Genomic DNA, 21444 nt, shown 5'->3' on the forward strand with positions numbered 1-21444 from the left:
AGCCAGTAGTAAGGAGCTGCACGTGGGGACCGATGCGCGTGGTCAGAGTGCACACGAACACGGAGCGCGACCACGTGCGTGAGATAAAGAAGAATCGGGCCACGGGGTAGAGTGGCCGCCCAATGACAAAATGGTGACCCCTGAGACACTCTTGCGCGTACGCAGCACCACGGAGCAGCAGCGTGTGTGAGCCAACCTCGGCGCGTGGAACCAACCGGGTGGGATCCGCACACGGTCCGCAGAACAGGAGACCCCGTGGCACCGTGACCGGCGGGGCCCAGGTGGCATTTCCAGAACAGCCCCCCACAGCAGAGCACACGCTCTGTTCAAGTGCCCACGGGACGCACGTGGGACAGACCACCTTCTGCCACTGCAGGCCTCAACATGTGCTTACAGCCTGAAATCCTGCCCTGTGTTTTCTGATGGTGTTTCTGGTGCCTGAGGTCAAAGCAGAGATTGGTACAGAGAACCCAGGAAAACCTCCAAACACTCGGAGGTAACACCCTTCTAAATAACCTCCAAGGGACAAAACCAACCCCGACCAGGGTGAAAATAAAGCACAGTCCAGGACAGCACTTGGGGCGGGGTGGGATGGGGTGCCGGGTGCGCCTCGGTCAGTCCTCTGGGCCCCATGCCTTGCAGCCCAGGACAGACAGAAAGAAGGAAACAATCCAGACAGGAAGGGAGTCCATGAAGCTGCAACAACAGAGAAAAATCAACGAAATTAAGAGCATGGTCTTCCTGTCACAGTCTGCTGGGGACTCAGTCATCCTGTGGCCCTCCCCCACCAGGTCCTGGACCCACCCCCAGTGGCGCCTGGCCCTTCTCCACTGAGTCTTGGTCCGTGGCTCTTCTCTCCCGGGTCCCGGGCCCCTGGCACCTCACGTGTCCCCATCTGTGCTCCAGGCCTGTCGGGGCTCTGCGGATCACCTCCGGTTCTCCGTGGCCCAGCCTGCTAAGCATGTCTTCCCGCTTTGCAGGGGCCTCTCCTCCCCATCTGCCTTACGTGCTCACCGGGCCATCCCAACGCCCCCCTGCCAAGTCTAAGCGACGGTCAACACATGTTCTCTCTTCCTTGGACTTGAAATCTGTCAAACTTCAAGGGGCATCCCCTCCGTGATATTCTCTCTTCTTGTCTAAAGGGCTACGTGGCTTGTAGCTTTCATGTTCAAGTGCTTTTTGTAGGGTCCATATCGTTCTCCACGAGCATCCTGCCTGAGCACTGGGTCCACAGTGAGGGCATGAACCCACTGGGTCCTGGGGTGCTCGATGCTAACAGAGGAGCCTCAGTTACCCAGCTGACAACAATGTAAAGTACAGTACCGGCCAACTTCACATTTTAATGAATGCTTTTTCTAATGGTGTTGAATCGCCAACCTCTGTGAAGCTGCCAGAAAACATGATCATCTATCACTTCCACTTATTTCCTGAGTGACAAAGCTACCACTTTGTCACCATCTGGACTTGTAAACAAACGCTGACTCTTCCCGTGTGCTCCTCCTCGGAAACGAAGCCGGCCCTGCCAACAGTGCTCCCCATACCGCACCACCCGGCCCCCGCAGCCATACGGTCAGGTTGGCACTGGTCATTAACTACCGTGTTCCCGCTATCAGCTGCACCCACCCCGAACAACACGCGCCCGGCAGTGCCGGCTGGGAAACCCCGCTTCATTCTGCCAATGAGGCGGTGCGGTCTGGGGGGAGTGGTGTGTGTCGGGTGCCGCTGACCGGACCCCCCTCCACAGCCTGCGGGGCACCGGGAAGAGTCTTGGTGGAAAGGTCTGGACTTAGGTTGGTTTACAAAAACAGCTCGGAGCCTGGAGCCCGCTTCTGATTCTGTGTCTCCCTCTCTCTCTGCCCCTCCCCTGCTCACGCTCTGTCTCTCTCTCAAAAGTAAATAAAAATGTGTAAAACAACAACAACGACAAAAAATCTACATGACTACAAGTCGGAAAGTTGTTCTAACAAAAGCCAGCCCATACTTCCAAATAATGCAAATTTTTCGTTCGAAACACTATCCGTTCCTGCAAAAAGGATATCGGCGTGAAGGTGGTGGTTTCTGAGTTCCTTAATCATCCTGACTTTTTTTGTGCACAATTTTGGTTTTCACGCTTTTCCTTGAACAACATATAGTACGTTGTTGTGTTTCAACGTTAAGATTGTTAATCTGTTTTAAATGATAGGATATTCTATCTGTACCAGATAAGTATTTGAAACTGAACACTGGTATTAATTATCAAATTAAATGCATGTACTTACACATACCTCTCCCCCATTTCAATCTAAAGACCAACAAGTTTCTATGGTAAACAATTACTCACAACCTCCTTGTCCGGGGCGCGACCCTGGAACCACCCTTCCATCATGAGGGTTTTAATTAGTTGCCAGATAAGAAAACACAACTTCTCAGTGGCAGTTTCTTATTTGAGAACAAAATAATGTTTTCAGTTTTTTGTTAAATGTCTTCAGTAGAGATTACACAAGTGGCCCTTTTCAGCCAATTCTTGCTTCTTACAGCCACCACACATGTGCCGATTTACAAAATGCATCTCTGTCCTCAGTGACCTCTGGAGGAGCAGGGCTGTGCAGGCCCGGACCATGGGCACAAGGCTTGAAAACCCACAGCCAGAAGGACCTGACCAGTCTGTGGCCAGACTGGGTCCTCGGGATTTGCTCTCTTCATCACAGATCCAGAGGGGCTGACTTGGGTCCTTTCTCGACACCAGTCCTTTCTTTAGGGACCCCACAACACCAGGGCCTCTAACATCTGGCCCCCATCATGCTGGCAAGACTCAACATCCAACACTGACCCTAACCCTGAATGTTCAGCTACCCTTGTTTATTTAGCAGCACCTTCAAGCAAGTTTTGGCAAATCTAAAGGTGGCCAGAAGTGTCGACACACTGGATGCTTATTACTTTTCAGCAGAAGCTGGGCAGTCGAAACAAAGGAAGTAAACTGCTACCACTAGGGGCCTCTGAGGCCTCATGGGGTGTCAAGGAGCAGAGGACCTCCCCCGTTCTGGGTTTTCCTCTGTGGTTCCATCCCAGGAACGCCTCATCCACTGGGAAACTCACGGGTAGGCATAACATGTGGGCAGCGAGCAAAGGCTCAGAGACCGGAGAGGTGCTCCTCGGGGAGGTGGGACAGGATCCCGAGAGGGGCTTCTACAACGGGCAGCAGCCATGATGGTACCCAGAGAATCTGGCAGGTGCGGCCTCCCACCCTTGCACACGCCGCTCAGTCCAGGAACAGACTGATAGGGTGTGTGTGTGTGTGTGTGTGTGTGTGTGTGTGTGCATGGGGGGTATGGGTGTATCGAGAGAGGTTTATTATACACCGGCTCACACAGAAATCCCACGGTCTGCATCTGTAAGCTGGGGACCCTGGAGAGCCAATGGTGGACCAAGCCCCAAAGCCCGAGAACCAGAGCACTGCTGTCCCAGGGCAGGAGAAGGTGCAAAAAGAGAATCTGCCTTCTTCCACCTTCCTGTTCTAGTCAGGTCCCCAACGGACTGGGGACTGGATGAGGGCCATCGACACTGGAGAGGGTGGTCTGCTGTACTCCGTCTTCCAGAAACGCCCTGGCAAACACACCCAGAAAGATGTTTTACGAGCTGCCGGTATCTGTGGCCAGTCAGGCTGACACATAGTGTCTGTCATCACAAGGCTCCCTGGGCTCAGAGGCTCCTGCCTTCTTCCTCAGGGTGCGGCTGGGACTTGTAGCTGGAGGTGAGGACGACCAGAACGTGGCCCAGGATGAGGGTGTTCAGGGCATTTTCGAGGACCTGCTTTGTAAATGGGCGGAAGAAGTGTTTTCCAGTGACCCTGGACTTGTGCAAGTCTGACCCTGGGGTTTGGGGTGCAGCCCCACAGCCCTTGGGAGGCTGATGCCCTTGGATCATTGGCTGATTCCGAATAACAAGGAAACTGATGAGCTAAGGAGTACCAGGGATGAAGGAGTCTCTGGGCATTGGTCAAAGAGTGGGTGGTTTGGACGTGGAAAAGTGCAGATGGCCTCGTGAGGAAGAGGGAGAGCGAGCGTGGGATTCCTGGGCAGTGGGCTGGCCACGGCTTTGCTCCAAACCCCTATCCCAGCAGCCACGGGCCCAGGGCAGGTACGGCTAGAAACCTTTCTTCCACTTTCCGACGAGCCACGGCATAGGCGGCAAAGCATACAGCTCCCTCTGTGTCCGGGAAGGACGTGTCCCCGGGCGCCCCCACCTCTGCATCCAGCTCTGCACAGGACTCGGATGTTCCCTGTCGCTTGTACGGATAAACCATCGCATATGCACTTTATTAGTCAAAAACTCTCAACTATCTTCAAGACAAAATTTGTTACAAAGAATATCCCATTCCTAAGATTCCAACTTTGGTTCCTAAAATAACTTTTACAAGACGAAAATTGTCACAGCTTCTTTGTATCAAGCACTATGTTAAATCTCATATTTTCTCCAAAGTGAACAGCTAAGGGGGGGGGGGTGGGCCACAGATTCGGGCAAAAGTCCACCTCCCCCCTCCTATTACACATTTTTACTCAAATTAAGTTATATGTTTTTTCTCCGCTTCTATTTTCAGATATCTCCAACGGGAGGAGAAGGAGGTGCTGGCCTCGCTTCCCCGAGGATGCCAGAGCACAAAAGTGGGAGGAGGCGTCTTGCCTCCCCACCGCCGTCTCTCTCCCTCTGCCCAGGTCCAGTTAGACGGGTTCTGTCGGGAAGACGGCACTAAAAACTTGGCAAGGGGCAGGTTCTTACCAGCCTGCCCAGCCTCCCTCCGGGTGAGAAGGCCGGATCAGAGTCAGGAACTGTTGTAGCCCATGTCAGACACATACATGACCGTGGGGACAACTCTGTGAGAAAACGCTTCTTAGAATCCTCTCTAGTTTGAAAACGTACGATGTCACAGCTTTTTAGGACCCGATGCAGATGAAGGTGGGTGATGGGCACGGGGGGGGGGCTTCCTACCAGCGACCGACTCCCGGAAGGGCGACCGACACCCAGCAGGCGAGCCCTCCAGGCCAGGCCAAGAGAGTCAAGCACAATCCCAGAAACATGCAAGGCTGACAGGACCCCTGTGACCTAATGGCACCACTGGGACACAAGCTGGAGCCGCTGGGCTAATGGCCGACCTCTGGGCAGGCGCTTCACCCTCTGCATACAGTTGTCGAAGAATTCTGATGAAACAATTAGAAATGTTCTTGTTTTAACTGGCAGACTAGCAGACTCTTTCTTAATTTGCTGTTGCTATTACAGAAAGATCGTGACAAAAATAGCTGTTACTAAGGTAGCAGCACTACACCATGGCTCCTTCACTCCTGCGGACCCCTGAGGCCGTGACAAGGGGGACGCAGGCGGGGTTAGGGCCAGGCCTAGTGGGCGGCACCTGACGAGGTGGTGTCCTCAGACCAGCGTGTTACAGGTGGGGGTCCTCTCCCACTCGCCCACAGAGTGTTCTGACGTGGTGCTAGGTGAGGGACGGACCCTCGTGGGGAGGAGGGGGAAGTGAGGGGCAGGGGTGGAGTCCCTCAGAGCAGACGAGAAAGGCCAAGGAATGCAGAACGGTACAACCAGCTGTGGAAGATGGTGTGCCTGTTTCTAAAGAAGCGAAACATTCTCGCCACACAATCCAGCAAACACACTCTTTGGTTTTATCTAAATAACTGAAAACTTGTTTCCACACAAAATCCTGCGCAAGGATATGTATAGCAGCTTCATTCTGAACTGCCAAAACTTGGAAGCAACCATGATGTCCTGCAGAGGGGGATGGATTAATAAACTGTGGTTCATGTAGACAATATTGTTCAGCACTGAAAGGAAACACAGTAGCAAGCCGTGAACAGACGCGGATGAGCCTTGAGTGCACATCGCTAAGTGGAAGAAGCCAGTCTGGATGATTCCGGCCATCGGACACTCTGGAAAAGGCAGAACCGTGGAGATAGGAGACGACGACCAGGGGCTGAGCAGCTGGGGGAGGGAGGGACGAACAGGCAGAGCACAGGGTTCCAGGGCAGCAAGACTCCTCTGGCTGCTGTAGGATTACGTTAGATACGTGACATTGTGCGTTTGGGAAACCCCACAGAACAGCACTGAGAGCAAACCCTACTGGAAATTAGGGGCTTTGGTTAAAGATGGTATCAGCTCATCAACCCTAACACATGCACCACATTAATACGAGATGTTCTGGTAGGAAAAACAGTGTGTGGGGTGGGGGTATATGGGAATTTGCTGTATTTTCTGCTCAATTTTTCTGTGAACCTAAAACTGCTCTGAAAAAATGAAGTCTATCAATTTTTAAAACATCTGAAAACATAACAGGCTAAAAATCATTCTAGGTCTCAGACGCAAAGCAAACCATTCCCTTGGTGTAACCAACCATTTTCTTTAAAGTAAACTACGCATTAATAATTAAATGCTGCAGACCAGCTACAGGAAGTGCCTGGAAGTCTCTACAAGGTGTGGGTGTCACTCTCGCAGCCCCTAGACAGTTACCCTGGCCAGCTGGGCTGGTGGGCACCCCAACACAAGAGCCGGGAAGCAGCAGGGCTGTGTCGGGGCTCTCAGCCTTGGGCATCCGTCAGGAGACCCTGGTTTGCTCTGGAGCCAGGGGGTGGTCACTCCCGCACTAGCACCTGCCCGCTCTGTGCCCACAGCCTCTGTCTGCCTCACAGAGCCCACAGCCTGCATCGAGGCCAGAGAAGCCAGCAGTCGGCAGCAACTGTCAATCAATGTACGACCAGGGGTGGGAAAGGGTCCGGACTTGCCACTCACCAGGAGCGGCCCTGGTGTGACGAGGGAGCGTCCACAGCCGACGCAGCACTGAGAAACCAAAAACACTTCTTCTGTAAACTGGGGCAAAGTTTAAGACCTGTCTTCCTGTTTTAAAAAATGTTCGTTTGTTTATTTTGAGAGAGAGAATGAGAGCGAGCGAGTGGGGAAGGGGCAGAGAGAGGGAGAGAGGATCCCAAGCAGGCTCTGCAGTCGGCAGAGAGCCTCATGCGGGGCTCAAACTCATGAACCATGAGATCATGGCTTGAGACGAGATCGAGAGTCGGGCGCTCAACCGAATGGGTCACCCAGGCGCCCCTTCCTTCTAAAACAAGGCACAGCAGCCCTCCAGGATACAGGAGGGGAGGGGACGGACAGATCTAGAAGTCACCACATGTTCTGCCTGTCTCCTGTCCTGCAACGGAAACACTTTCGGAGCTGGCTCCCCTTTTAGAGCCAGTCTGGGCCCCCAGAGGCCACCAGGGCCCCATGTCCCTACAGCCCCAAGGAGCACGGATGCCTGCCACCCGTGCGTCTCACCTGGATGAGGAGCCAAAGGGACAAAGCACAAGACGCAGCTTGTCGGCCTGAAAAAGAGGCAAGACCCTCTTCTCACCCCATGCCTGTGGTTTCCCTGACCTGGGACGGACCTGGCTGGGACGTTCGCAAGCCGGCCAGCACTAGGCTCCCGGAGCCCAGACCCTCCCCCACGAAGGGGAGAAGCTGCAAACACAGTCTCTTCTGCGGGACCTCCGTCCCTGGTGCCCTGGAAAGTTCCCAGCCGCCCCCTGCCACTCCCTGGTTCCTGCTGCCCAGCACTTGGGACACACCGCATGCGTCTTCTACCTGATGGCCGGGGGGGGGGGGGGGTGACGCCCAAGGAAAGCGCCTCGCTCCCCTCACCCGTCACACTGAGCAGCTACCTTGGGGCCAAGGAAGGAGCTGCCTCGAGCCCCCCCACATGGTGCAGCTGTCTGCCAGAGGCCCTCAGTAAATGCTTCTGCAAGCACAGAACCTGTACACCCTTCCTCACCAGCATCAGTCCTGAAGCACCTTTGGGCATGCTTCAATATTTATGGCATGATTTGCAAAGACAGGAGCTAACAGGAAAGTCAAAGCTTGACATTTACAAAACAGAGTAACCGCTTATTGAATTAATGTGATCAAACGCATGAGCTGGTAACTGTAAAATAGTTGCCATTGACTCCCGGCCACCCATCTGTTCAGCTCACAGCTACTTTGGAGTCTGCAGGAGGCACACTGGCTAGGTGGCACCTGCTCTCAGGAGCTCACGGTCCCGCACGTAGTTCCCAGCCCAGTCAACTCCAGGACTAGAAGTGTCTACAGGGACAGACAGGCCACAGCAGCGGTGCGACGGGGGACAGCCCCTGGGGAAGCAGACCAGGAGGGCAGACCGGCCCAGGGGCCAGCCGGACAGCTTCCTAGCTTCAGCTTCCCCCCACTCGTTGGGACGTCAGGGCCTGTCTTGCCCACCAGCTCTGGGCGATGGCAGAGCAGCGGCCACGGCTCCCGGGGCGTTCCTGCCTGGGAACACGCACACCCGTGGCACACGGTCTCCTGTCAGTCATCAGGACGGGGCAGCGGGGAAGGGGGAAAGTGAATGTTGTCAGTCTTGCTGCTTATCTGGCAAAAATAAAACAAAGCTCCACCCAACCAGCACGTGTGTCCCAGGCGGCCTCGGTTATTCTGGAACCAGGAACACCGACAATCTGTATCAAGGACAGAACAGGGAAGAGGGGTTTTGTTTGGTGGCCTCGGAGCCGGGCTCCCCTTCCCTTTAGGAGAGAGGGCTTCGTGCCCCCGAGATGGTGGAAGGTGCCTGGGCCACCCCACGGGAGGGACACGTGGCCCCCAAGAGCCCACAGGCAGGGCCGGCGCGTCAGCACCAAGACTGGCCTCCGCGTGGCTGCGCCCCCTTTGCGGGGCTGGCGTCCGACGGCCTGGGAGCGGTCGATGCAGCAGGTGTTCTGGGGTGGGACTCACATGCCTGTCTGTGCGCCGCCCCCACGGCCTGCTGACCCCGCGCAGCTGGAGTGTGAACTACCCATCACAGCCCCCTCCCCCATGTAGAAGACACCTCCTCGGGGCAGCCGGCACAGGTCACACCCGGGGCTCCAGCCCCAGAGTGCGAAGCATTCTTGTCGCAAAGGGCACCTGTGTCCCGTACGGCTGCTCTTTTGCTGGTGGCTGTGCTTTAATTAATGCCTTTTCTTCTCATTTCAGAAATAATACACGCTCACTGCTGTATTTTCTAATACACACTATACTGCTGTATAGTGTGATGCTTTTCCCATTAATGTTTTGGAAACATTTGGTCACTAAATATTCTGCTTCGAGATACTTTTAAAAACTCCGTAAGATTCCGCTGTATAAATTTGCTTGAATTTATTTAACCCGAACTTTGAGGTCTTACAGACAAGAGTCAGGTGGCTGTGCACATTGCTGATCGTTTTTGTTTTTAATGTTTGTTTATATTTGAGAGAGACAGAGAGCATGTGCGCAAGCGGGGGAGGGGAGAGACAGAGGGAGACACAGAATCTGAAGCAGCTCCAGGCTCTGAGCTGTCAGCCCAACGCAGGGCTCGGACTCACGAAACAGGACATCATGACCTGAGCCCAAGTCGGACTCTTAACCCACTGAGCCGCCCAGGTGCCCCTCTGATCTTTCCTTTAGGGTGAATTCCCAGAACCAGGTTTGCCAGGTCAGACAGTGAGCACATCTAAGGGCTCTCGGTGCGAGTGTAACGGGAGGTCCAGGCTGTCCCTCCAGCTGGAAAGCGTGCCCTGCCCTGTACATCCCCAGCAACCAGGGTCTCACAGTGGCAACACAAATACACAAATGTGAGAAAACACCACCTACGCTACGTTTGATTTGCAATGATGGTAGTGGCCTCGTGCACATGCTTGCTCTACTCTGCAAAGAGGCAGCCACGGTGATGCCTGACAGATGCCAGGGTGAGGGCTGCGGGGGTGTCCATGGGCTGCTCCACGCACACGCGCAGGCAGACGCAGAAACCATGGCTTCTCCTACAGAACCAGAAGACGAGCCTCGCCCACCTGCCTCACTGCTGCAGACTCCACTTCTCATCCCAGGAGCTGAGGGTCTCTTTCTCTCCCTCAACTTTAAGGCATCATGAAGAGAAGAGCCACCGATCAGCCCAATTTGGTATCAGGATGACAAGATGAGCCACTGAGTCTGTCCCCCCTCAGTCATCTAGGAGAGTCACCTGGGGACAAAACCCTACAGGAAGTGCTGCAAGGAAGCGGCTGCTGGCTTCAGGGTGAAGGAGATCTAGAAATGAGAAAGTGAAAGGAGGGAGCGTGGAGGGGGAGGGGAAAGAGGGGGAAGGGGAAGAAGGGAGGGAAGGAGGGGAGGGGGAGGGGACAGGAGGGAGACTGAGGGGAGAGCAGGGGAGAGTGGAGGGGACAGCAGGGGAGGGGACAGAGTAGTTTCACCGCGTAAAAATGCCTTCTCCAGTCCCAGCTTGTCCAAGGGTCGTTAAGACCGAGAAGCTCTCGCTTCCATAATTGGACAGACACGCAGAACACTCTGGAGGAACCACACTACTGGATCAGAAACAGGTCAGAACAAGATGTTACTCTTAAAGATACCGGAAATGTCAACGTTTTCAACGTCTGCCACCTAGGTTGAAAACCAACTGTGCCACATGTTACAAAGGCGTCCACGGCTTCGGAGGCATCAGGTGGTCCCCGAGCCCACCTTCGTGCTGCCCCGCACCACAGCTCGGGACAGAGGGGGGTGCTCCCGGGACCACAGGTCTCGCTGTCAGAGGCTCCACCTGGCCCACCAGCTGCCTCCCTCCCCGCACTCTCCTTCCTCCTCCCCACTTGCTGGGAGCACCAGAGGTGCAGGCGGGAGGGCACCTGGGAGCATGCATTTATGTGCTCCAACATCTGTCCTGGCATTGCGGTTGCTTTTATCGGGGCTGGTCCCACGTTCAAAGCGAGTTTAATAAGCATTTTTACAAAAGGACTCCAGGCGAACGCACAGTAAGAAGACTGGCGGAGTCTACCGGACTCTGGTGTCAAGCAGCTCAGAGGACGCAGGGGACGTGTGGCTTCGGCAGCTGTAAACTGCAGGGCTGGGTGGTCACAGGTCAGCCTGTCTTCCTCCTCCTTGCTGGGGGCTCCCTGCAGACCTCTCAACCCACCCCTCAGTCAAGGGCTTGGGCGTCCCATGGCTTAGGCCAATCAGGGCCCCTCCTGTAGCTGTGGTCCCAGGACCCCTTTCCAGAGCAACTAAGATGATCTCTGAAGGCAAACGCGCATTTCGGTCCTTTACAGGCACCATGTCACACGACCAACACAAAGGGTTCCCACCCCGAGGCACCTGTGGTTCTTGGCTGCACACTCACAGGGTTCTGCGCGGACACTCAGCGCCCGTCAAAGTTCATCTACTAATGACCCTTTCAGGGAAAGACCTGGAAGTTCCAGGTCACCGAGGACCACCTGTGGGACGAGCGCAGGCGGACCCACACTGAGGACAGGGCAGACGGTGCTGGCCCTGCCAGGGCCCCGGCAGATGCTGTCAGGAGGCTCTGAGGGAGAGGCCGGGAAGAGGCCGGGGCCTGAGGTCACCCACAGAGCTCCCTGGAGGCGGGGCCCCCCTCTCGGTGAGCCGCAACGGCCCATGGCAGGGAGGGTGCCTCTGTCCCTGAACAGTGGTCCCTGATCTAGAGTTGGCTTTTGGGGACTCTCACTTCTCAAGTTACAGGATCCGTTTCTAAGTAGCACAGTGGTATCTTCTAAACTTGGTTGTTGTCACTTTTCTTTCTTTTCCCCCCTCTTTCTCTCCCTCTCTCCTCCGTCCCTCCCTTCCTTCCTTCTTGCCTCCCTCCCCCTAGGCCTGCTGGACTGCCTGTCCTGCCTCCCTGGCACCTTCCAGATAGGCTCTCTGTGGTCCTGTCAGCACATCTCGCCCCAGGGACTGGTTCTGGGCTGACCAAGGAGCACTGGGTGCTCGGCAGGGCTCGGTCCTGAGCAATCACCTTCTCTCGCCGCAGGGCGCACCCCTCAGCCTAGGAGGGGGTGGTGCTGGGCAGGCAGGGCAGGCGACTGACCAGATCGAGAGCCTCGCCGTCCCCCAACCCAGCAGCCTCAGGGCGGCTGACCCCCTCCCCAGAAGTCGGCAGAGAGCAAGCGAGTGCCTCTGATAGTCGCATCTGTGGGTCCGCTCTTCTGTGTAAACTGTGTCATTAGAAATCTTCGGTTCTCTACTATTAGCAGTAACAATGTGCTCAAGACCCACCTCGCGGTGGGCGGAGCCCTGGACCCTCCATCCGCTCAGCGCGCGGCAGGGCGGGAGGATGCCCAGGTCACGAACGGCCCTGGCAGGTGGGCTGAGACACACCTGTCTGCCCAGAGAAGCTGAAAGAACCTGGCGACAGGTGGGGATGCAGGTGTGCCCTTCAGGCACTCAGGGCTGAGGGGGAGGGAGGCAGTTTGGATCCTGCTGTCACAAGACCCAAACCCACCACCGAGACCGGCAGTCCTGAGCCCTCCTTGCGCTCACTTTAAAACACACTTTTCCCAAAATAAACTCTCCTCACGTGAGATTTCAGAGAGGCTAGAAACTGACAACAATTCTCTTTTGACGAAAAACACAATGCTAGTTTTCACCTAGGTAGTATTTTCTGTAATTTTAAAGAACATTTTGTTTCTACCACTACAGGAAGAAAGGAAGCCTAGGGCATAAAATTCCTGACTTACTTCGGGGTCCTGTTTCTGGAATGTTCCCCCCACCCTCCAAGCCCAAGGCCAGGAGACACAGGGAAGGGAGTAGCAGAAGAGGGTTTAAACTTTCTTGGAGAGCATTTGAGAAGCCTCTTGTTTGGGTTAGGGCTATTACTTCCCTCTACTAAAAGAATTAACTCAAATGACCCATATTCGCTATGGGAAAAGATGGAAGCAAATATAAATTTAAAAATCTATAGAGCTGTACCCCCTCTACCGGGTCATCACTGTCAGTACTTTACTATGTTTTCTTCTCACACCTGGAATCCCCTGGGGAAGACCTGCCACACCCCTTGCCCCAGTCATGGGGGGGGGGGGGCGGGGAGGTCAGCACGGGGCACCAAGTGCTCCAGGACACAGGCACCTGCCCAGCTGTTTACTTGGTGTCACCGGCCCGTGTGCAGCATTCCTGTGCATTTGCCTTGAAGTTTTATTTTATGGAGATACAATTCATACAACACAAAATTCACCATTTACACTATTTTAAAGTGTTCAATCCGGTGGTTTTTAGAAGAGTAACAATGTTGTGGGACCATCATAACTATCTAATTCCGAAGCACGTCCATCATACCCCAAAGAAACGCACAGCCGGGGCCCTCCTCCCTCTACCCTTATCAAGGCCTCTTCTCCTTTCTGCGCCGGTCGAGTGTTCTGAGTGTCCACGAAGTGGACTCACGCAACACGTGGCCTTTTGTGTCTGACTTCGTTGACTTGGCGCGGCGTTCCCAAGGTTCATCCACATTGCAGTGGTGCCAGCGTTTCACTTCTCTTCGTGGTTGGTCGTCTATCCTGCGGTACGGACGGACCACATTCGGTGTACCCTTGTATCCCTGGCAGACACTTGGGTTGTTCCTCCTCCTTGGCTGTCGTGAATAATGCTGCTGTGGACACAGGCGTCCAAGTTTCCGCGTGGACGTGTGTCCATTTCTCTTGGTGTATCCCTAGGAGTGGAATCGCTGGGCCAGACGGCAGCTCTATGTCCAGCTCTCTGAAAACCCCCAAACTGTTCTCCACATTCTCCACAACGGCTGCACCATTTTATATTCCCACCAACCAGCACCGTCTGAAGATTTTGCCACATCCGTTTTTATCCATCTTTCACCTTTTCCGGTGCTCACTGGCCACTTGTGTGTCGTCTCTGGAGACAAGTGCATCCAGATGCTTTGCCCACTTTCATCTGGGCTGTCTTTTTATTATCATTATTTTTTATTTTTACTTTTTTTTTAAACGTTTACTTATTTTTGAGAGAGAGAGAGAGAGACAGAGAGCGAGAGGGGAAAGGCAGAGAGAGAGGGAGACACAGAATCCAAAGTGGCTCCAGGCTCCGAGCTGTCAGCACAGACGTGGGGCTCGAACTCGTGAACCTCGAGATCATGACCTGAGCCGAAGTCAGACACTCAACCGACTGGGCCATCCAGGTGCCCTGTGCTGTCTTTTTATACTGATGTGAGTGTTCTTTCGATATTCTAGATAGAAGTCTCTGAAAAATGACTTGAAAATACCTTCCTTCTATTCTGTTGGTTCTTTTCATTTTCTTGATAGTATCTTTTGACACAAAAGCTTAAAATTCTGATGAAGTCCAGTTTATCTGTCTTTTCTTTTGTTGTTTTTGGTGTCATATTTAGGAAACCATCACCTCATCCAAAGTCATGTCCCTGTTTGACCCCAAGGTCATTTCTAAGTAAGGCAGCTGTGGCCCAGGTTCAAAAAAACAGGAACACAAATAACACCCTGCGCTTGGGGTCTGGTCTGTGAGCTCTTTCTGTCTGTCCCGGAAAGGACGTCCGACCCCAAATACCAGGCGTGTACAGAAGTTGTCTGGAACCAGCATGACGTAAAAACGAACAAACCCACTATGCAGTGTGGAAAGTTCTGAGTTAAGGGATTAAGTACCAACGAGTACAGCTATAGTTTCCCCAAATTCACATGAGTGTGATGTGTGCTAGGAAATGCGTTGTTCTGGGTTGCCGGAAAAGCCTATCGTGGAGGAGTATGCGAGACGCAGGCCACGACAACAAGAAGTGGTCCCTGACCCGCCTGCAAAAGGGGGAGAAAGCACAAACCAACGTTCGTTCTTTTCCATTAGAAGTTTCCTCAAACAACAGATCTTTCTGGAAAGCACCTCAAAGTAAAAATAAAGTTAGTTCTGAAATACCTTGCCACGGCTTTTGGACTTTCAAAGCACACCATGAAGGATGCTGGGGCTCCCGTGTCCTTAGTCCTGGGCAGCTCCCAACACTCTGCTGATTTCAGGGTCCCAGTTACTGATGTGAACACTGAGGTCAGTGGTAAGTGTGTCACTGAACCCGATCTTCTTAGTTTCGTGGTTTCAGGACACAGGAAGAAGCCCGGCCCACGGTCCAGCCCTGTCAGCCCAGGGCGAGTTATCTGCCATTCCTGAGCCGGTGCCCACATCTCCCAGGGATCCTGAGCACGAAACACAAAGAGGCCTGCTGGAAGTTCACCACCTGAACCATCCTCCGACCTGCTGCGGCTGCGCAGCCGTGTGCTGGGGCCCAGCCCTCAAGCCCGGCATCCCTGAGGCCCATAGACTAGGGGCAGACGCAGTGGGCCAGACAGCCACTCCCAGGGGACTTTCCTGAGGCCCCGAGAAGCCAAGTTGGCTGAGAATACCCCTTCCTGGAAGCGGGGCCCAGACAAGAGCTTCCCACCGGTCTCCTCCTTGGTCCTCTGGCCCTCGGGGCCAATGACAGCTTCCTTCAACAGCGCCAAGTAACGGGGCCACCCAGGTGCTCCCGTGGCTGCACCACGTGGGACGCAGAGGAAGACCCGGGGGCACTGCTCCTTTGCTGAAGTGAAGGTGTCACTGCAAAGCCCCCGTTACCCTCTGCTCCCTTGTTTCTCACGCATTCATTCCTCTAAACAATATGCAGACAGCACATTCAACTCCATGGGTTGGGGGCAGACTGCCTCGAGTGGATTAAATACACAAAACAGAAGGAAAACGCCCGGGTAATCCTGCCCCTCCCGATCACAGTCTGGCACACGCTTCCCCAGACCATTTCGTGCAAGGAAACATGTGTGCACTAGTCAGGGCTCTCAGAACCGATGGGGCGTGCACAGCACGTGTGGAAGAAGAGCTTTGCTACAGGAACTGGCTCAGGACGTTATGGAGGGCCAGCCAGAGAGCCAGGAGCTCGGCTGGCTGAGGCAGGAGAAGTCGCTCCAGCTCAAGGAGAGAGAGAGAGAGAGAGAGTCGGCTGGTCTGCTCTGGAGATGCCCTTACAGATGCACCAGAAGTGATGTTTTACCGGCTCCCCTGGCATCCCTCAGGCTCAAGCTGACACATAAAATCAACCATCACAGTATGGCATACAGATAATACCTAAAGTAACACCTTAATAACTGTTTTGTTGCAGAATTGGAAACACATTGTTAGTAAGCTCCAGCTGCGGTAACAAAACACGGTGTGCTGGGTGGTTTATGCCATTCCTTGTGGACCTGCTGCCCAGCAGAGGAGCTCTGGTGGGGAAGACCGTGCTCCTCCTCTTCTGTGATGACCAGGCCCCGCCCATGACCTCATTTAACCCTAATTGCCTCCTCACGACACTCACATTGGGGCTGAGGCTTCACCGTGCAGATCTGCGATCGGTCAACGATGCGGTCCACAGCACGTGCACTCGGCTCGCAGCCTGTTCCTGCAATCTGCTGTCTCTAAGTTCGAGGGCTCTCAGGGAGGATGTGCCCCTATTTTAACATCTGATCCCCCAAAACCGCTCTCCAGTGAACACCCACGTGTACCTGGAAGTGAGGGTGCTGAGCTCTGAGCCAACACACACGACGAGCTCCTCGTCAGCCTGTTTCTACGAAGGCTCCACAGGCAGCATCTCTGAATCCAGTGGCCCCACTGCCCAGCAGCCCCAGCAACCTACTGGGTCCTCTGACGAGAGAACAGGAAATCCTGACAGGCTTCCTGGAGGAGATGCTTTGGAAGGGCAGGCTTGTGGTTTCACTCTGAGGGTCGTGGGGAGGAATGGCCCAGAAAATGGAGAAGAGTCACGATGAAGACAGAGGTCGGGACAGGCCAGGAGGGATGTGTGGGACCCAAGGGACACCTTCCTAAAGCTGGTGGAACTCATGTTTTACCTGGGAAGCATCAGTAACAGAAGTATGGCCAACAGGAGGGAGCAGTGCGGCAGGGACGGGAAAGGCAGTGCATCAGAGCAGGTGCTCGACCAGACTTCAAGTGTGTGTGCAAGGAGGAGACATTTTTCCTGATGTCTCCACCTGGAAAAGTCCGGCACGGTGAGAAGAGACTCCTGGACACATGCTAACCCTAAGTCTGGATTTAGAAAGTGTAAGTGTTTTTTAGAACCAGTTATCGTACTTTTAAAGTATATTTCCTACTCCCATCAAAACCGAAAACAAAACCCCCCAAAGCCCCAGACCATAGAGGAAGCGGCTGCTCTGGGACTCAGGGAAGGGCCCGTTACTGCGGCCGGGGCAGCGGGAGAAGGGAGTGGAGACAGACGTAAAAAACTTACGGGAACAAATAAAAACACAAGTCAGCCTTGCAGGCTTCCCCTGGGGCCCACTTGCCTTGGGAATGCAGATCTCATACACTGCCCAGCCCTAAGGGCCTGGCCACGAGGCAAGGGCAAGTACTGACAGGTGTCAGACACAGGCCGCAGGTGAGCCACTGTTTAAGTAAGGAGCCCTTCACGGAGCCCTAAAAAACACAGGAAACAAGCACAGGAGAAATCAGTCCCATGAAACAGCACATATTGCCACAGACAGTAAATACGGACTTTTCCTTGTGTGTTTGATTTTACCAGATATTGCAGTGCTGAGATTTGCCCTTAAAAACTGCATGAGTGCACACAAGTGACTGCGTGTGGGAAGCCAGGGAGACCTGAAGAGGATGGGCGGATCGTGTCAACGTGTGACATTTTGCCACACAGTGTAAAGCGTCGCCATCGGGGAATGCGGGCCGCGTACACAGGATCTCTGCGTGATCTCCAGCAACTGCGGCCATCTCAACAAAACCCCACCCAGCAGAGCATGCCGGGCCAGCCCAGGGCTAAGGACCAGCACTCCCGCCTCTCAAGCCACTCTGGTCCTCTGTGAGCTCTGTGGTCACCGCGGCTGTGGCCTGAGGGCTGCACTCAAGGCAGGAAGACTTCTCCAGAGCCTCTTGTCTTCTGGGAAACGGACAAGCCAACAGCCTGATTCCTCATGTGTCCTAGTGGCCAGCCCTCACCCTGCCCGCGACAGGCACACAGACTCCTGGGCTGTCTCTGCTCTGGGGCTGCCCCAGGGAGGGGGGGTGGGCAGCAGATCTGTGGGGGTGGGAGGTGCGGGGGGAGGGCATTCAGAGTCTGAAGGAGCAACGCCTTCAGCACAGCTCTGGTCATGCCCACCTGGAAAACCAAAGGGAGTCTGCATCTGCAGAACACGCATGGCAGAGAGCAAAGGTCAGTCTCGGACAAGGGTCTGTGGGACGATGCCGGGGGCTAACTTTTCTGTGCTGCTCAAACAGGATGTGGATCTACGACAAAAGGGGTGAGGGGGCGAGGGGGGCACTGTGTCCGGGCCTCTGGGCACTCAACGTGATTTCCTTAGGTGTCTTTCCCTGAGCCTGGCCGGTCACTGGGCAGCGAATTCTCCCCTTGACCTTGGCCCTGACCCTGCCTAACTCCCAAACAGCCTTAAGGGTTTATGCCACTTACCCCTCCTGCTGGGAAGGAGGGGAAGAACGAGAAGGGAGAAGGAAAATCCAATCTGGGCCGACCACTCATCAAGAACGTGCAGAGTCAAGGGAAAGAATCAACCACCCGATTTCCTACATTTTTGCGGAAGCCACAGAGACGGGGGGGGGGGGGGGGCGCTGATTACAAAGCCCCAGTTGGGACTTGCCGTTCCTGCCTCAAGCCCACAGGAGCCGGAGGAGGACTCCTCGCCAAACCTCCCGGCACCAAGCCCACGAGCCTCTAAAGGGAGGGCCTGGAAGCATGACCGTGGCCATATTTGTGTAACTAGAGGGGAACATTTTTACTGGGTAATCGCTGGGAGCTGAAATCACTCAGGTGTGTCTCAGAGGGGCAGCCTCAGACACACAGCCAGGCCAGGGCAAGATGATATCATCCCTCACAATGAGGCCACATGCCTCGAACTGCAGCAACACGCCCCTGCCCACTCAGCCGGTGCAGGGAATTTCCTTCCCCCGCCAGGGCTGTGTCCTGGCCCCCCAACACCACTGCAGCGGGCGGACGGGAGTGGAGTCCCCCAGCGATGCCACGCTTCCCCTCCCCTGCCCTGGAGCCTCCTCCTGCCCCTGAGCCTCCCTGCATGCAGTCTCAGCTGCTGGGCTGGCTGCGCTTCTGGCGTCGGCCAGATCCAAGGGGGAAAGGCCAGCCAGCAGCTGGGAGTGGGGCCTGTGCTGGCTGTGGGACAGCCAGCAGACGGGCACGGGTGCCCCCAGGGCTTGGGGCTTGGCACAGCCGCTTCACCCCCAAGGCTGCACCTTCTCATTGGATAAGTGAGCGCCGGGGCAGAGAACAAAGCTAGGGCTTACCCCGAATAGTCCATGGCTACCCCTGAAGCCTGGTGGTCATTGCTACCACGGGGAGTGCCGTCCCATGAGAGCAAATGATTGGGGCAACACAGATCCCAATCGATCCTACTGATCGCACGCGTCGGTTAGGGGTGAGGCTCTAACACGGATGTTCCCATGGTCTGCGACCTGTGAGGCTGTGCCAAAGCCTCCGATGTGCAGGCGGGTTTCCTGGCAGCCAGCTAAGGACTCTGGGAGAGACTGATGAGACAGCAGCAGTAGGTGGGGGCCTGGCTGGCAGAGCTGTGCCCACCGGGCCCCTCCCTGTGGACAGAGGCAGAAGTCTGACCAGACTGCGCGCCGTGACTCTGGCAGGGTCCAAAGTCGTGTTCAAGACAAGGGACAGTCAAGTTTGGTGGCCCCAGAGTCAAGGCTCTGAGTCTGCTCTGCTCTGGGAGGTACAGTCCTGGGCAGACCTGCTGACCTGCTCCTGTGCAGGGAGGTTCCCGGTAGGGTGTGGGACAGGACAGTAGGCAGGGACGCTGGGCCCTCCTGACTGATCACGAACACGATCGTGGGCACGAGCCAGCCCCTGGGTGGGCCCAGGACTTGGTGTCCTCATTCTCCTAAAGTTCCCCTGTGATGCTAACCTGCAGCAGAGCTGGAAACCACCCCAGGGGCTGGGGCATGCAAATGGCCCCTGGAAGTTTCCGGAAGGACCGGCTCATTTTTAAAACTCCTTGTCTTGGGGCGCCTGGGTGGCTCAGTCGGTTAAGCGTCTGACTTCGGCTCAGGTCATGATCTCACAGCTGGTGAGTTCGAGCCCCACGTCGGGCTCTGCGCTGACAGCTCGGAGCCTGGAGCCTGCTTCGGATTCGGTGTCCCCCTCTCTCTCTGCCCCTCCCCATTCCCCCACTCATGCTATCTCTATCTCTGTCTCTCTCTCTCTCAAAAATAAGTAAACATTAAGAAAAACAACAACTATTTGTCTCTATGATGCCAGAGCGATGGGGTAGTCAGCATGGTGGGAACTCTTGATCTCTGTAAGAAGCAAGACTGGTCTAGCTCCAGCCTATTACGTCAGCACATGCTCCACATGCCTGAGAGCCAGGGGGGCTGGGGGCGGGGTGCTGGCCTTTCCTGGGGAAGCAAGACCCTCAGCCTGTAAGCCCAGCCCCTTCCTCATCACAGCCCGAAAAGGACACCCAGGGAACAGTCATGACTTACCCCAGAGGTTCCTGACCCCAAGGGACACGTGGTGTCATAACTGGGGGGTGCTACTGGCATCACGTGGGAGGGGGCTGGGGTGCTGATAAGCACCCCACACACGCAGGATGCCCCCACAGCAGAGTTAGGCGGCTGGGGTGTCGGCAGTGCTGAGGTACAACCCCTGATGTGCACACATGTCCAGCACGTGGCAGGTGGCCCCCTGCAGAGTCCGGCTGCCCAGAGGCCTGAAACTGAGTAACAGTCACTGTGTGAAAACATGGGTCGAACGAGAGAACCAGTGTGGCCCTGTGGTGTCTGTGTGTGGTTGGGCCACTGTGAAGGTGCAGTGCAGGTGGGCCCCTGACCTAAACCACATCTGGACAGCCCCCCTCCCTTACTCCCTGCAGCCACCTGTGCTCCTGTCTCCTGGCTGCAGCCTCAGGAGGGCTTGTCTGTCCACCGCCCAAGAGCCTGGCACTTGGGAGCCTTTCTCAGGCTTGGAAGGGATTGTGGGCCACACACAGGGAATGGGCCAGAAGACCAGGCTACGGTCAGCAGGAGAAACCAGGTCCTGGGGCGGGAGCGGGCATGACATCCCCACAATGGAGGAGCCCCGGGAGGGCAGGTGACGGGCATGTGGCTGTCCTTGCCCCGGCCGGGTCTCTGGGAGCCGCAGTGTGTACACGGGAACACATGGGGTGGTGTAGGAAGCAGCCTTCAGAACACCTGAGCCTGGGCCTCCGTGGGAACTCACCCCCAGCCATCCTGGGTTCTGACTCGGGACACGGAGCGCCCACACAGCTGCCTGCAGAAGTGACCCTTCTCTTACCCCAGCGTCCACACAAGGCGTGTAGTCTGGGTCCGGGCCTATGGCAGGCTGGGACGGGAGGCCGGCAGGGGAGGGCTGGGCCATTCTCATGACAGTGTGGCCCCTACTGGGACCCGTCTTCTACTCCTGGCCTTTCTGACAGGGTCTGGTGTCGCCCCTCCCCGTGGAACCAAGCCGGCCCTGTGTGAGCCGCTGCAGGGTCTTGCTGTGCAGGCTGGTCTGTGAAGCTGCCCAGGGAGCAAGACGAGCAAAATCAGAGCTGGCCTGGCTCGATGGAACCTGCACCCTAACAAGATCCTGGGACCACGTGCATATTGCCCGTGGGAAGCCCCTGTGAGCCAGAGCTCTCACAC

At 55.4% G+C, this 21444-nt stretch overlaps 1 protein-coding gene and 1 long non-coding RNA gene across 2 annotated transcripts in view; one reads left to right on the plus strand and one right to left on the minus strand.

Moving 5' to 3' along the window:
• Nucleotides 1-8443, plus strand: part of LOC123587958 — a 43700-nt gene extending 35257 nt beyond the window's left edge. Inside the window, exon 2 of the long non-coding RNA XR_006707627.1 lies at nt 4577-8443. This is a non-coding gene — a long non-coding RNA (uncharacterized LOC123587958). The remainder of the gene's footprint in view (nt 1-4576) is intronic.
• PARD6G (par-6 family cell polarity regulator gamma) overlaps nt 1-21444 on the minus strand; it is a 92301-nt gene that overhangs the window by 16895 nt on the left and 53962 nt on the right. The gene's annotated exons all lie outside the window — the stretch shown is intronic.

The sequence above is a fragment of the Leopardus geoffroyi genome, chromosome D3, assembly GCF_018350155.1.
Source record: "Leopardus geoffroyi isolate Oge1 chromosome D3, O.geoffroyi_Oge1_pat1.0, whole genome shotgun sequence".
NCBI lineage: Eukaryota > Metazoa > Chordata > Mammalia > Carnivora > Felidae > Leopardus > Leopardus geoffroyi.